This window comes from Octopus sinensis, linkage group LG18 (assembly GCF_006345805.1).
Source record: "Octopus sinensis linkage group LG18, ASM634580v1, whole genome shotgun sequence".
NCBI lineage: Eukaryota > Metazoa > Mollusca > Cephalopoda > Octopoda > Octopodidae > Octopus > Octopus sinensis.
The window spans coordinates 17,328,742-17,345,491 of NC_043014.1; the positions used below are offsets into that span (position 1 = coordinate 17,328,742).

Below are 16,750 nucleotides of genomic sequence, written 5' to 3' on the forward strand. Positions count from 1 at the left end.
ACATCGTAGATATTTTTAGAGAGTTACTTTCCTTATATAAAAGCGAAAAAAATGCATTAAAATGGAAAAATATGATGGTAATTTTTTTTAAATCGTAGACTCATCGTAGACGCGCACTAATACCCAGAAGGGCTCGATATGAATCACGACTATAAGATACCCGCTTTTGGTTAAACTGCACCGCAAAATGTGGGAGTAGTTACGAATCTAAATCGTAGGAGACAGACACACAACTTCACTCTTATATAAAGATGCTTTTTTTTTTCAGTCATAGAGTTAGATTTATGAAGGTCTTCAGTAGAAAATCCTTCGAATTCTGACTCGCTGCTTGATATAATGAAATTCGTATCCATATTTTGTCAGAATTACAAATTTTGAAAACACAATAGGAACAAATTTCGGAAAAAAATCTCCCATAATTCACGGAATTAAAATTACACTTCGATTTTGTACAAAACTGTATTTGAAGTGTTTACGAAGTATAATACGTGTTTTCACGAATGTACTAAAGAGATTTACTCTGATATTCTCATTTAAATATGAATAGGTAAATTCGGGCGGTTTGGTAACGAAAGGGTTAAACGGATGCATACATTTATTAATAACTATATATAAGTGTCGTCTGTTTATACATAAACACTGTTTCATACTTTCAGTTTAGTCTTCCTCAAATCACTCTGTCGCTATTTACTCTCTTCCAAGAACATTTTCACTCACTCTTATCTCTTAGCTTGCCATACATTTTACTCATGTATCTATCAGCGTGATAGACAGAAACAAATATTACATCGCCATCGCCATCGCCATCGCATTCTATTGTCTACCTGTCAACAAACACACAGTGAATTAGTTTCACTTTATTCGTTGCACACTGTGTGTGTGCGTTTGCGTGTGCTGTAAACCAGACTAAGAAAAGCATTTGACATACACACCAGAATGTGAGTTATCTGTAAATTTTGCTTAATTGGAGTTTAAATTTTAAAAACTGGACCTGGCATGACCCGATGCATTCTACTCTTAAAAATGCTAGGTAAATTGTAATTGAAGAAATCCTATATTGTAGATTTCTATAAGTGACAAAGGGAGGCAGATAAAATCTGCCTTTTATAATAAGAGATATCTCGACCAGGAACTTTATATATACGACGGGTTTCCTTCAGCTACCGTGTACCCAATTAATTAACATACTCGGGTTTGTTCGGTTGGAGACCAGAGTACACACAGAGGGACAGAATACAGAAGCAAAATTGTTATCACACAGCCATACCAACGCCTACGCGTATGCACACACACACACACACACACACGCACACACACGCACGCACACACACACACACTCACAATACACACACCCACACACACACGCAAACACACACACACGCATAAATGAGGGAAATGGGAAATGGATTTTACGAGATTCGTTAATCATTACTGCCGTTTCAACCCGTCTTCAATCGGCCCCTCAGGGATGAGATAATGGTCGATTGGCCGCGGTGCATCTTTCTTTGCAGATGTTTCTCATCAGTCGACATTTCAAAAAGTTCTCTGCTCAATAAACTCGGTTTCACTTGGTTCGATTATAATGTATTTCGTTAGTTAATAATAATAATGATAAGAAGAAGAAGAAAAGGAAAAAAAAAAGAAGTAGAAGAAGAAGAAAAAGTAATAAAAGAAGTAGTAGTAGTAGTAGAAAAAGAAGAAGAAGAAGAAGAAGAAGAAGAACAACAACAACAACAACAACAATAATAACAACGAAGAAGTCGGTGATGAATAAAAAGTAATATAAGTAGCAAAAAAACAGACAAGATGGACAAGCAAAACAATAACAAGAAAATTTGGGAATGAGGATAGAAATGATAATAAAAATATATCAACATAAGTAAAATTATCAGACATACACACAGACACAAACGTACGAGGGACACAGCAGACGTTGTTTTATGTTGTGGACGACTAGCTACATTAACATCCTTCCGAAAGAAATTGAAACGGCATACGCAGCCATCACACTGGACAGTTTGACCAAATTGCCCCAGCTGTAGCTCACTGTACAAATAGAAAATGACGACTACCAACTTCAGCACGTCATGTAATTGTAGAGTTTAAAATAACTCATGTTATTGAATCAGTATCTCAAAAATGTGAGGATGAATATATAAGTTCTTTTCTTGAAGTGAGTATAACTCTGCATAATATATATTTCATAATATACCCACCTATAGACACAAATACAAACATAGATATTCACGTGCAATTGTACACTCATACACAAAATGTTAGACATTAATGCAGACACATAGAGACACAAACAATCATAGACACCTTCATAAACACTCTAACATGAAAATAGTAGCAGAATATAAGTTAGAGATAGAGAGAGAAAAAGGAAGATGAGAAGACATTCAGTTCCTAGAAAAAATTCATAAATAAAATAATATCAAAAAACTTAACCAACTTACAAGAAGCTTAAACTTGGAAGGTTTTGAAAGGATCCTTGTGGGATGGTTCTGATCTGATTCTCTCTGAGAATTCTGAAACATAAAACACGGGTCAAAAGAAAGAGTATTAAAAAGATTTCTGATAAAATATTAAATCTTGTAGTTTTAGAATCATATTAAGAAAAAGAGGACGGTGAAGGAGAGAATGGCAGAAATGATGTTGATGATGATGATGATGAGGGGGAGGAGGATGGCGATGTTGATTGTAAATGTTGTAATAAGGACGGGGAGAAGGAAAAATGATGATGATTATTATCGAAAACGATGACAAACGCTACTGATTAATTGGTGATGACGACGTTGATTATTATGATGTTCATAACGAAGGTGATGGTGATTCTGCATGCTAGAAATAGCAGAGTAAATGGTGGAAGGAAATAGTTATGATGACAAGATAAATTATAACGATTAGTGAATACGAAAATATGATTAGCAGAAGGACTATGAATATGATAGCGATGAAGATGATACTGATGATGATGATGATGATGATGACGATGATGATGATGATGATGATGATGATGATGATGATGATGATGATGATGATGAAAAATTAGAAATTGATAAGACTAACGAGAAAGGTGAAGGAAAATAAATCATAGAACGTATAAATATAGAGAAGAAGAAGAAGAAGTAGAAGAAGAAGAAGCAAAAATGATTCATGAAAAGAGGAGAAAGCAGTTGATTAAAAGCAGAAGAACCAGAAAATGATGAACAAGATGAATGAAGAGAAAAATTTATGATGAATACGATAAATGCAGGAAAAGAAGATATATTAAGACAAGAAAAATAAGGTGGAATATCAGAATGGGGAAACAAGTGGGAATAAAAGAATATAAATACAAATACGCCGAAAATTGACTTAATCGTCAATAACCGTATAATTTAGCACTATAAGCACGCGTCCCAAAAGCAAGCCGGTAGAAATTTCCAAAAACATTTCGTTATTATCGGACCGGTCCCAATTTCTGAGTTAATTCATTTAGAATTTTCTCCTCATCAGCGATAAATACGATCAGAAAATAAATGACCCACACACTTATACCCATTTAACCTTTAAAGTCATTTTTTAAATATTCTGGCCATTCATAACATTTTTCCCAAAATTTTATCCTATATTAGATATAAATTTAATACTATTCACTTCCGGACTCTCTCACTCTATGAGAATTTTCAATCCGGTCACACGTTGAAAATAACGCATCTGATGTGCCACGCATGTTGCGAAATTTCGTCTTTACGTGGCTCTACAACCTATCTACCGAGTTCGTGTGGACCGTAGGATCGTTGGGGGTCTACAAAATGAGCAGGTAAGAACAAATATGCAAGGCCTCTTTTTTCTTCAAGTTTAAAATTCGACATTGTTGGCATATTTTCGTTATATCTATATTCCACACCACATAAATACAGAACAGGCACACACACACACACACACACACACACACACACACACACACACACACACACAAACAAACAAACAAACAAACAAGAACAAATATGCTCGTGCACACAGACAAGAACAAGCACGCACATACACACACACAAACACACACAAAGAAGAAGTACATACACGCAGACAGAGGAACAAGCACGCACGTACAACCCATTACCTTTCTTCTCCAATTTCATGAGAGTTGACCACGTGCTTTTCAGCTTTTCATGGAAACAGTCGAATTGAAGTGTTTTGATTTTTTCGAGTCATATCGAAGGAATGCCATATCATTTATAAAACTTTTTTTAAATATATACATATTTTATGGATGTAGTAGTTTCCAACGAGTAATCGCTAATTACATTGTGACAAAGGGGGTTTCGCCAATTCGGATGCTTGAAAAATAAGAATGAGTCTAGAGAGTGGAACAAGGGAGGTAACAAATGGCAAGGGAGACAACTAACTCCTCACTATAACTTTTGAAATGGTCAAGTTTGTGTATGAAGGTGTTGCCTGGATTTTTGTATGAACAGGTTTTCCTTATTTAGCCATTCTTGTAAAAAGATTAGAAACTTTGCATTGGTATAATGGAAAGATATGGAAATTCGGCGTTTTATTTCTTGCGCATCTGTGGATATGTTCGCTCATATACTGAGGAGTTAGTTGTCTCCCTTGCCATTTGTTACCTCCTTTGTTCCACTCTCTAGACTCATTCTTATTTTTCAAGCATCTGAATTGGCGAAACCCCCTTGTCACACTTGTATTGATGAAAACTAATCTGTTCTTTATGTAGCATGACTCTTCATCTCAAAGTAAGGCTCGTTTGGCCCACATAATTGTGGCCACAATCTGAGCAGGTTAGGACCTATATGAACTTTCGCTCCAAACATTTGGACCCCTGTTCCACCAGTATATAAGAGAAAACTGGAAAAGGTACCTAGACGATTGTTTTATCATCTGGAATGAAACCTATGATAAACTCCTGGATGTCAAATCCACGCTGAACAATATAAACTCCAATATTCTATTTACAATGGAATATAGCAAGAAATATTTCCCATTTCTGGACATTTTGATTATAACAAAATCCAACAACCAAATTGCAACTGAGATCTACTACGAACCAACAGGCTCAAAACAGTATCTCCTTTTTAGTTCATGCCATCCTAAATACACCAAAAGGAATATCCCATTCAATTTAGCTAAAAGGATTTGTATAATTGTATCTGACACAACCACTCGGCAACTTCGCCTACAAGACCTCAAAATAACACTCATTAAACGACAATACCCACCTGCACTTATAGACCATGGAATTGAACGTGCCAAGAAATTGGATACAAGCAAATTTAGGACCACAACACAGAACACCACACCTCACTTTAAATCACTCCCATACATGTCAACCTACAACTTCAGAAACAATGAAGCATACAACACAATTGTACAAAATATCCCTCTGCTCACTCAAGACCCAACAATGAACAACATCCTAAATACACACAAACTCCTCAAATGCAAAAGACAACACAAATCACTCAAGAGACTCCTAACAAATGCAAAACTATACCCAATACATACGATACCAACAGTTCAAAAATGCAGACGACCTAATTGTGGTACATGCCCATACCTAACTGAAGTCTCCGAATTCACATTCCGGCAAGGAGAAATATTCTCAATTAAGACCAACTTCACATGTGCTTCCCAGAAACTTATCTATGTCCTAATCTGCTCAATTGTTTATGTGGGCCAAACGAGCCTTACTTTGAAACGAAGAGTCACGCTACATAAAGAACAGAATCGTTTTCCTCAATACAGGCAGATAGCCCTGGGCGATCATATCGACAAATGCGCAAGAAATAGAAAGCCAAATTTCCATATCTTTCCATTATACCAGTGCAAAGATTCAATCTCCTTACAAGAACGGCTAAACAAGAAAAACTGTTCATAGAAAAGTACAGATAACTCCTTACTTACAAACTTGACCACTTCAAAAGTTATACTGAGGTGTTAGTTGTCTTTCTAGCCATTTGTTACCTCCCTTGGTCCATTCTCTAAATTCATTCATATTTTTCAAGTATCCAGAATGGCAAGACCCCTTGTCACAAGAATTGATTACTTCACAATGTCCCTTCAAAAGCTAGTTTAAATAGCGAAAACGGTTGAATATCACTACATCCATACAATATGTATATATTTTTTTTAATTACTTATAAAAATGTATTAAATTATGTGAAACGAAGGCATTTCTCTTCTACTTTTTATATATGTTTTCCACATATTTTCAACTCATAATTTTGCAACGTGGTGTATACTGAATCTTTAGTGTTTTTGCTCCTTTTATATATTTTAGTATATGACTTGATCAAAGTAATAACGTCTCTCATTTCAGGAATTGATCCCGGGATATTATGATCATCAGCTGAACATCCAAACATGTATGTCGTATATCTTCATACACACTCCACCACACTATCTTTTTGAGATACTCCGAGCAGAAATTGAAATCAAGTCCTCATATGCGACAACAAGCTATAGAAGAGTACCTCTCTATTAAAGCATAACTCCTGTTTTATGCCATGGATGGGAACCTGTACAGTCAAATTATCTCAGATCAGCTTAAACAAGCAAAACATAATTTAAATTTTAATCTATTGGGTGACGCCAAATTCTCAGAAGTGGGACAAGAGACTGTAAAAGATTACTTCTTCATGGATTACACAACCCAACTGGTATTTTGTTGAATTCAAATGTGGAATCCATTTTTTAGGATTACGTCTAGAGTTCAAGATACCCAAACCTCACAATTTTCACTATTTTCCTCATATTTCAAGTAAATATATTGTAAAATTTAGCATGAATGCCTATGGATTATTTTGTTAAAGGTCCGGGGTACACATCGGGCAATGAAATAATGGCCGCGGCGAGCATTAGTTCCAGAGCCATTAAATGTGAATGAATAGACTTTAGTTCAGCCAGAAAAAAAGTCATCCAAATTCCACTTCTTATCAAGGCAGATTAGAATTGCATATGGTGGCGGGTTTTTGAGGTTCAGCACTAATGACAATCATCCAAACGCAAACTCATTAAAAAATAAGGCATGAATAATGGCGTGAATTGTCTGTAGAGATTTAGAGATATTTGCTAGTTTTTCAGTAGAATTTCAAAAAATCCTTCGAGTTTTGACGACAATACAATTTCCATGTATATTAAGTACGTTCCTCATAAGGTGGTTTATGGAAAAAACTCAAAACAAAACAAAGAAATTCTGTGGATGTAATATCTTAAAATCCTGACATGATCGTATTAAATCGAGGTCCTTTTCGGATTCTGTGTGTCAAAAGACTCCCAATTCATCTCCAGTTATTTCGTTGGCTTGGCAAGATTTCCAAAGTATTGTCTTGAATAAAGTTCAACTTATTTATACACCAATAATATACAAATCTTTGAATTGTGACAGCCATAAAAATTTCATATTTACTTTTGATTAGGAGGAAAGGCACCCTTCAAGAGGCCGAATCTAGTCAGGAGAAAAGATAGTATTTTTTTTACTAAAGACCTGATCAGAATGTTTAAGATAATATGGACTTAACTAAAGGCACTCAAAGTACCAGGTGGTGGATTTCAACCGAGATGTGGTTTAAGATTACCATTCAAAGAGGCCATTATAATAGAGACATTAGAGACAGAGAAAGGATAAATAATACCCGTGGGCCTGGTGTTGAAATACGGCCATTAGTAAAGGACTGAAAATTAGCCAAGTGTTCCTCTCAGTGTTACTTGAAACGTTAGCCTTGGCTCACTTGTCATTGAAAATGCTGGGCATTATTAGCAACAAGGATCTTTAGCCAAAAGATATCTCAGTCCCAAACTACTGCTAACCGTTTACAATGCTCACATGATGCCCACAATAAAGAAATCTTTCTACATGTAGGACGGTGCTACCCATAGACTTCCGGGATTACATCTACAGAAGGTCAACGTGGCTATATGGTACTCTATCCCTAATAGATACGCTCAAATATCTCTTTTACAAACGGGATATCTTCTCTCTGCACATCTTGTCTGCCGCTCTTATATTATGGACTCTTCTTTTAGGACCTGAATAACCTTTTGTCCCCAGCAATCAGATACTACAGACTCAGTCGTCTATGCCTTTGCTCCTCGCCCTTAAACCTCATTACGTTTTCAGGACTAACCACTATGCTAAATACTTCATCCCCTTGACAGTAACCCTCTCCATCATTTCTGCAAATGTTGACCTGCAGCAACTTAAGTGGAGTATTAATGGTATCTATCTCACCCGTACTGGAGATCTGGCAGGGGTTATAGAATCTGTCAGAGCCTTTCTCTAAAATCGGAAAAATAAAACGTGTGAGATTTTAACTCAAATGACAAACAACTGGACAAAATACTGCAAGGTGTTTTATGCGACGTCCTTATAATTGCATTAATTTATTCTTTTGTAATAGTTCTATATTGATCTGGAAATGTATGAGGTAAGGTTGACCCCGGCGAGATTTGAAGTTAGGTTGCCAAGTGTCAGAACAAATACCGCAAAATATTCTATTCGATGGTCAAAAGATTTCATTCAATTCGCGCTCAAATTAGGAATGAGGAAAATATCTAACCTATGAAATAGAACATTGACTTTGCTATTCAACATCTTGAGACATACGAGCGGTTGGTCAAACTTTTCCAAATTTGTCGAGAAATAGATCTGATCGAATTAATCGATCCAATTTAGTATTGGAATATTCGATCAAAACTGGAAGTTTAAAGTGATTAATGTAATGATGCAAGCCATTTAATTGGAAATAACCACCTAGAACATAGATTATTTGTTAAGGCTGTAATGAGCATCTAATAATAATTCTGCTTCTTCCTCCGTCAGTTATTTACTTAGTGCGTCTGTAACACTGTCAGGAGATGAGTTGAAGGAAAAGGCAAAGAGCAAGAGAAAATGAGGGAGAAAGAAGAAGTAGAGGGAAAAAGTGTGTAAGGTGAAGAGCGAGAGAAAAACATGGTGAAAGACAGGGAGGGAGAGAGAAAAAGAGATCGAGAGAAAAATAAGAAAGAAACTGGGGAAAGAGAATGACATACGGTAGGGGTAACGTAGTGTAGTGTAGCAAGTCATAAACCTTTATCGGCGGTAATCTGATGTTGTGGTCATGTTGGCCGAATAGGTATGATTATTAGTTTCCCATTGGTTAAAATTACTGCCTATATTTGAATTCTAACTTTCACGAAATACGGTTCTTTAGAATTCAGGTATGAGCAGTTATAAAAACCCTGATTTGGGGGATATTAATCAGTGTTCGTTGGTTCTCACTCAATTCCGAGACACTCACTCTCTCTTGAGATATTGGCTATTGCCATGTCAAGTCTTTTATCTAATTCAACAAGGCTATTTTGAATTGTTGTTTAAAACTCTTGTAGCTTAGTTATGGAAGAATTTGTTAATATAAATTTTATGTCGTAACTCTACGACAATCTTCTTTTGACTTTTAAAAATGCACTGTAAATATTAAATGTGCGTAAATAAACTAATTTAGTAAATCATTTCTTTTTCTTCGTTTTCTTCAACCTGTTGAGGAAGTTTATTCTGTAACTATGAAACTGTTATTATAGCAGTGAAAAGGAGCAAACTTTATTATCTTCAACATACATGCACGTTCAGCGTCGGTGTGTATAATTCACCACAGCGTTTACGCAGCCTGAGTTAAGATTTATGTATGGTGATAAATACTTATAATTAAGGTATAAGTGACGGGTTTATCACCATAGATCCCTACTCAAGAAACTGATATATTTATTATTTCTTCCAAGTCAAGGTCGTTATAAATTGGTGACACTTGTGAAAAATATATATAATTTCATATAGAATATATTTGACCTTTTCATTATACAAAATTTTATTAACGGAAATATTTGATATTAAAGGTTGAAGAAAGAAGAACGCTGAATAATAATATTCTTTAAAAGGTTTAACTGCACTTTCTAGCAAGCTAAATTTATACTTCGTAGCTGTTGAAAGCATTATTTCACTAAGTGAAAAGTTTTCTTCATGGAAATTCTAATACATTCGAATGGAAGAAACTATTAAAGAGTTTGAAGTGTCTTATTTCGATAGAGGATATATGCAAGCGTCTGTGACAGTTTTGCCTCCCCCTTGGAAGGTGACACCATTATCTGGTTTGCTCAATTAGAAGCAAGTTTTGCAGCAAACAAAATAACAACAGACGCACAAAAGTATAACATTATGTTAAGCAACTTACCACCACCTCTCAGCAATGAAATTAGAGACTTATTAATAGATCCTAACGAACCCTTTTAGTATTCCTCCGTAAAGGAAGAGATACTAAAGAGGACTTCCAACTCCAAGCAAAAAGAATTCGCTAAATTCTTCAATAACCAACAACTAGGTGACAGAAAACCTACTCAACTTTTTCGAAGAATGAAAGAACTTCTCGGAAATCAACAGATAGAAGAATTTTATTTTAAAGAAGTTTTCTTTGGCAAGTTGCCTCATAGCACTCAAACTCTACTTTCAGCAGTGAAAGTGCAAAACTCTCTCAAACAATTAGCAGATTTGGCAGATGGTATATTGGAATTATCATCTAGAGAGTCTGTTAATGCCTTACCAACTATTTCTTCAGAATTACAGAAGATGAAAAAAACTTATGAAAAGCAATTAAAATTATTAACAGACAAAATTAAAAGTCTTCAACGTTGAAGAGATAAGCGTTCTCATAACAAATAATACAAGATGGCGTGGACGATCGAAAAGTCCCAGAAGAAACGCTATATTCTGGTACCATTCAAAATTGGGTGACAAATCTTATCGTTGTATTAAACCATGCTCATTTGATTTTCTAAACAAAAAAAGGTCGGGAAACTTCTCAACCAGAGATTAGACGCAGCCTAAGTTAAGATTTATGTATGGTGATAAATACTTATGATTAAGTTATAAGTGACGGGTTTATCACCATAGATTCCTACTCAAGACACTGATATATTTATTATCTATTCCAAGTCAAGGCCGTTATAAATTGGTGACCCACCGTTATAGTAGTATTTATTAGGTGGTTAAAACGTTAGTTCAAGGTTGTGATATATTGTGATATAATTGAACTTAAGTTTTTTTTTATATCACCTATAGATATATAATTATTAAAGAGGACAACAAACGTTAGTGTTTCCCAAACTTTTCGCGCCAAATTGCAATATCGCCCACCTATCAGCCAAAACATGTTCCATCGCCCACCTGTGTAAAAAAACCGTGACACAACCCCAACACAAAATTCCCTACGACCTCCTCTGCCGGTATCATTTGACACACACATTATATCGTAGACCTGTTGCCCGGTTTGTGCTGTTTGGACTAAATATGCGGTTGTTTACAAATCCTTTATTGGGGTTTAGTTTTGCCATTAGTGTAAATAAAATTCTATCGTTGACTTATATTATGCATACAGATTAACTTCTGGAAAGTTGCGCCTTTCTTTTACACTGATTTTCGTTTTCCTCAAATGAACCAGTGATCAGAACTACCGATGCAAAAATAATTAATGATTGTATTATAAAGGAAAAGAATAAAACTTTTTAATGAGAACCATGAGTCTGGTGCGATGCAGCTTGAGCAGATACATTCGGTTTCAAACTTGTCAACTTTAGCCACAAGTTTCCTTGTTGTGTCACAACCAGTCCAATTCTTTAATGGGAAAGTAAAGTTCCAACATGGTTAAAACCAGATTCAACCATGTATGTGGTAAGGGATGGAAAGCAAAAGCAATTTCAGATGTTTCCACAGATTGGGGTCGGAATTCGATATACTCTGATTGTACCACAAACCTTCTTTGACATAGTGTCATTGCCATTTTTAATTCTATCAATTCCTCCTGAATATCATCCTCGCAATCGACTGCATCGATCTCAAACGGATTGCTATACCAATTTGGAATATTCAGCGCAATAATATCTTGAAATCGCTTCACCATATTATCGTGCAATGATTGTAAATAGTTGTGATATGTAGTTAAAACCTCATCGATCAATTCATCTTTCAAAGAATCAAGTTGTGGAAATTGATGTTAGTCTTAAACAACACCAATTTCAATGAAGCGGATAGTGGCGTATTTTCAAAGAAAAAGATATATAAAACACTTCAACAAAGTATAAAGCAGTTTCCTTTTGACAGCCACCGCACTTCGGTATGGTATAAGAGTTTAGTATGGTCCTCGTCATTTCTCAGACAGAGTTGACGGCAAATTAAATCAGACAAGAGACTGGACTTCAATTTGTTCACTGTCTTGATAACTAACTCTAGCGCATCATTCAATTTTATGTTCATATTTTTTGCCGCTAAATACTGCTGGTGTGTCAAGTAATGAACAGTTAGTATCTGGTGAGAAATTTCACGCTTTAGCAGACATGAAAAACCTCTGTATCTTCCTATCACTGAAGGTGTTTCATCAGACGCACAGTCAAGAATATTTTCGTGCATAACGGTCGGCAAAACCCCTTCGATAACTGGGGCCGAAATATTATTTCTCCAGTTGTGGGAGACGTCCCAGACTTAGCAACAAGCAATGCATTGCTGTACGATGCAATCAACCCGTCATTCTCCTGATTACTAGTTTCCTGGAGTTGCGTGTTGAATGTTTGTATCTGTTTTTTGAAAGAAGAGCTCAGTTACAAAATGTATGATAACGGCTTATCTTTCTTGTCAGAATGCTTTGCATCAAAGTGATATTTCAAGCATGAAGTCTTCATTGCTTCGTTGGTCAAAGAAGGCACATTGGTGACTGACAGTTCTGAGGAGAGGAAATAAATCCAAATGATAAATAATCGCTACTGTACTGTCGACAAGTTTTCTATAGACGGCATCAGAAAGCCAGTATGGTAATCCCAAAGGGAAGAAGAAGTCAGTAGAGCAGAGTCAGAAGACACAACTGTACTGGAGCAAATATGGATCTAGTTCGTTTGGCTGCCAGCATTTCAAACGTTTATCGAAAATTTGAGAATTTGGTACATTAATATACCTTTCCAAGTTAAATTGCTGGAATTATTCAACTTTTTCCCGAAAAAAAGTTTTTAGAAAGTTATAGAGGTTTAAAGTTTGATCATTTTCACCCAGTCAAGAAATATGATTTCAAAGCTGTCATTTTGTGCGTGACTGCACATTTTGTCAACATCCTGAAAATAGCACTTGTGCTTTGATATGAAACCACAGAATTACGCACGACATATAACCCCTCCTAACTTTTTTATTTTTCGGAATTTTCAGAAAATCTTTGCGAATTTGAATTCTACACACGGGCCTTCATACGATTATACAAACAAATTGTAGTGAAGTGTGATTTAAGGCCTAAGCCTATTTGGCTGTTATTTTTAGCACGCATGACAATCATCCCAATGACTGCGACAAAAATATTCGATCGATAAACAAGTGCGCTGCGAGTAATCAAATCGATAAAAGTGCATCCTTGTTCTAGGCATGCCTAGATATCAGTAAATGCAGACTTAATTTCTAAAAATACATTGTCACCCACAAAATGTTCATGTCACCCACCAAAATCTCAAATCGCCCACCATTTTCTAGAAAAGCGCCCATCGTCCATTCTTTGAAATTATGCGTTAGGGCAAGACAAATATCTCAAGTCATATACGCTATTATTATTAGAAACTTTCAGTCTTACAGCTGTTTCTGGGATGTCCGAAAGTATGGGACGTTCCGTCATATATATATATATGTGTGTGTATTTAAATGCATATATAGATATATATGTATATATATATATATCTCTATATATAAAACTGAAATGCCTTTTTACCGCTTGGTTCGCTTTCAATGCCACTACATCCCGTCCCATTCGCTCCAAAATTTACACGGACATGTAGAATGAGGTGACGATGCGCGTGGGCTACCTTAGAAATCCCTATCTTAAAAGCTGTGGTTGCTAGGGGCCATCTTCCTACCTCACCCTATTTCCTCCAGTACTCTGTCACTCCTCTTCATTTGACAATGCAACTACCGTTATTTAATGTAAAGTCTTCCTCAAATCACTCTGTCGCTATTTACTCTCTTCCAAGAACATTTTCACTCACTCTTATTTCTTACCTTCCTATACTTTTTACTCATGTATCTATCAGCGTTCATGGACAGTAACAAATATTACATAGCCATCCCCATCGCCATCGCATTCTATTGTCTACCTGTCAACACACACACACACACACACACACACACACACACACACACACACACACACATATATATACATATATCTAATATATTTTTATTTTTATGTTTTTGTTTTTGGTTTTTTACTGTTTCATTTCCCTATTAGTGGTTTTATCTCTAATTTAATTTCTACAGCGTGCACACACACACACACACACACACACACACATACACACACACACACCTATATGTGGCCCCAGTACACCCGAATGAAATCGGGTTCTCTTCATCAAAATGTGAAAAGGGGTCTACAATTATCATCGCCACAACTTATGTATGTCTTCCTCACTCACTCACTCTTTTTCCTAATGATAATTATCATCGCCACCACCAACACCACCAACACACAATCTGGACAATCTTTCTCTTATAACAAATCATGTTTACATTGCAACGACGTCTGCCACCTCCGCCGTCTCTATTTATTCTGCAAATGACCAGAACTCGGGAAACTTGGTTTAGTGTTCTATGGTCTATGACCAGAACTCGGGAAACTTGCTTGACTGTTCTATGGTCTATGACCAGAAATCGGGAAACTTGGTTGAGTGTTCTATGGTCTATGACCAGAACTTGGGAAACTTGGTTGAGTCCTCATCTTATAAAATGTGGCCCCAGTAGACCCAAATGAAATCGGGTTATATTAACCAAAAGGTGAAAAGGGGTATAAATGGGGCTGGAAGGGGATTAAAATTTAAAGGAGCGGGTGTTTAGCAATTCTCTGTTACATCAAGCTAAAAAATTTGCTCCAGCCTTTTAATCGTCAATGTGTTGCCGTCCATGATGAAGAAGTTTTGAATGCTTGCCATCGTGAGTCTACTGTCGTGAGAAAGAATCAAGTCAAAACTTGGTTTTTAGGGATTTTCTTTTACATCAAGTTCAAAATTTTACGCCAGCCGTTGAACGGTCAATACGTTGCTGTCCGTCGTTAAGAAATGCCAGCCATGGTGACTCTACTATCCTCAAATTCTATCCCTTCAAACTTTGGTTTCCAATATTTTATTATTTTTATTCAGCTCGCAAGTTCGTCTGTCCCTTTTAAATGTTAGTGTTTTGCTGTCTGTCTTGAAGCAGACCTTTCCTTTGTAACTGCCTGATATTTATGATTGATCTTTCTAAATATTTTATTTCTCAACTTACTCAAGATATTTTGTTGTTTATAAATGGGAGAGAGATAGATAAAGATAGAGAGTAAGAGAAAGCGAGGGAGAGTCCGAGAGAAAGGAAGAGTAAGAGAGTGGGAAAGTTAGAGAGAAAGGAGAAAGAAACAAAGAGGGAGAATCATCATCATCATCATCATCGTTTAACGTCCGTTTTCCGTGCTAGCACGGGTTGGACAGTTTGACAGGGGTCTGGGAAGCCAGGAGGCTGCACCAGGCTCCAGTCTGATCTGGCACTGTTTCGACAGGTGGATGCCCTTCCTAACGCCAACCACTCTGTGAGCGTAGTGGGTGCTTTTTTCGTGCCGCCTGCACAGGTGCCAGGGGGGCTGGCAGCGGCCACGATCGGTTGGTGCTTTTTACGTGTCACTGGCACAGAAGCCAGTCAAGACGGCGCTGCAATCCGCCACGTTCGGATGGTGCTTTTTACGTGCTGAAAGGAAGCAACAGAAAGTAACAACCACACTCTTACCCGCGCGTAGAGCGGGTCACCTTCAGCTAGTATATATATATATATATATATATATATATATATATATATATATATATATATATATATATATATGTATATATATGTGTGTGTGTGTATGTATGTATTTAAATGCATATATAGATATATATGTATATGTATGTATATATGTATATGTATACATATATATATATATATATATATATATATATGTGTGTGTGTGTGTATATATATATATATATATGAATGTATGTATATGTTATATATATTGTGCTTAATGGTATAACGTCAACAACATAAGCGTTCGGCTGAAAACATAATCAATAAGGAATTTAAAACATTGGATGTGGAAAATACGCAGAAAGTGTCAAGTACTTGCAAAAGCTCAACATTCGTCGGAATCGGTTGTGGTATTGATGCTAAATTGCGATATTCACAATTTACATCTGTAGTAAGTATATTACAAGAACAATTATTGCATATATCTTCAACAGCATGAACCTCCAAAAACAATATCGTGTACAGCATCAACACGGAAGTTTGCTTATATGATACTATATAGTGAAACATGTTTTCAGGCATAGATTAATCTGTAAGAGAAGAAAATAGAAAATATCTGAGACTTCAGAACGCTGCTGCTTCTAACAATGCGTGAGCCTCCGAGATTGCTGAACAACGGGCATTCCACAATACACAGAACAATGCTGCTACTAACAATGCGACAGCCTCAGAGATTGCTGAACAACGGGCATTCCGCAATACACAGAACGCTGCTGCTTCTAACAATGCGTGAGCCTCAGAGATTGCTGAACAACGGGCATTCCGCAATACACAGAACGCGGCTGCTTCTAACAATGCGTGAGCCTCAGATATTGCTGAACAACGGGCATTCCGCAATACACAGAACGCTGCTGCTTCTAACAATGCGTGAGCCTCAGAGATTGC

At 36.4% G+C, this 16,750-nt stretch overlaps 1 long non-coding RNA gene across 1 annotated transcript; it reads left to right on the plus strand.

Annotated features, from left to right (window-relative positions):
• Positions 1 to 3,548: 3,548 nt before the first annotated feature.
• On the plus strand, positions 3,549 to 6,787 carry LOC118766904. Its single transcript, XR_005002814.1, has 2 exons — positions 3,549 to 3,808; positions 6,326 to 6,787. It is a non-coding gene; the product is annotated as an uncharacterized LOC118766904 (long non-coding RNA).
• The last annotated feature ends 9,963 nt before the right edge of the window (positions 6,788 to 16,750 follow it).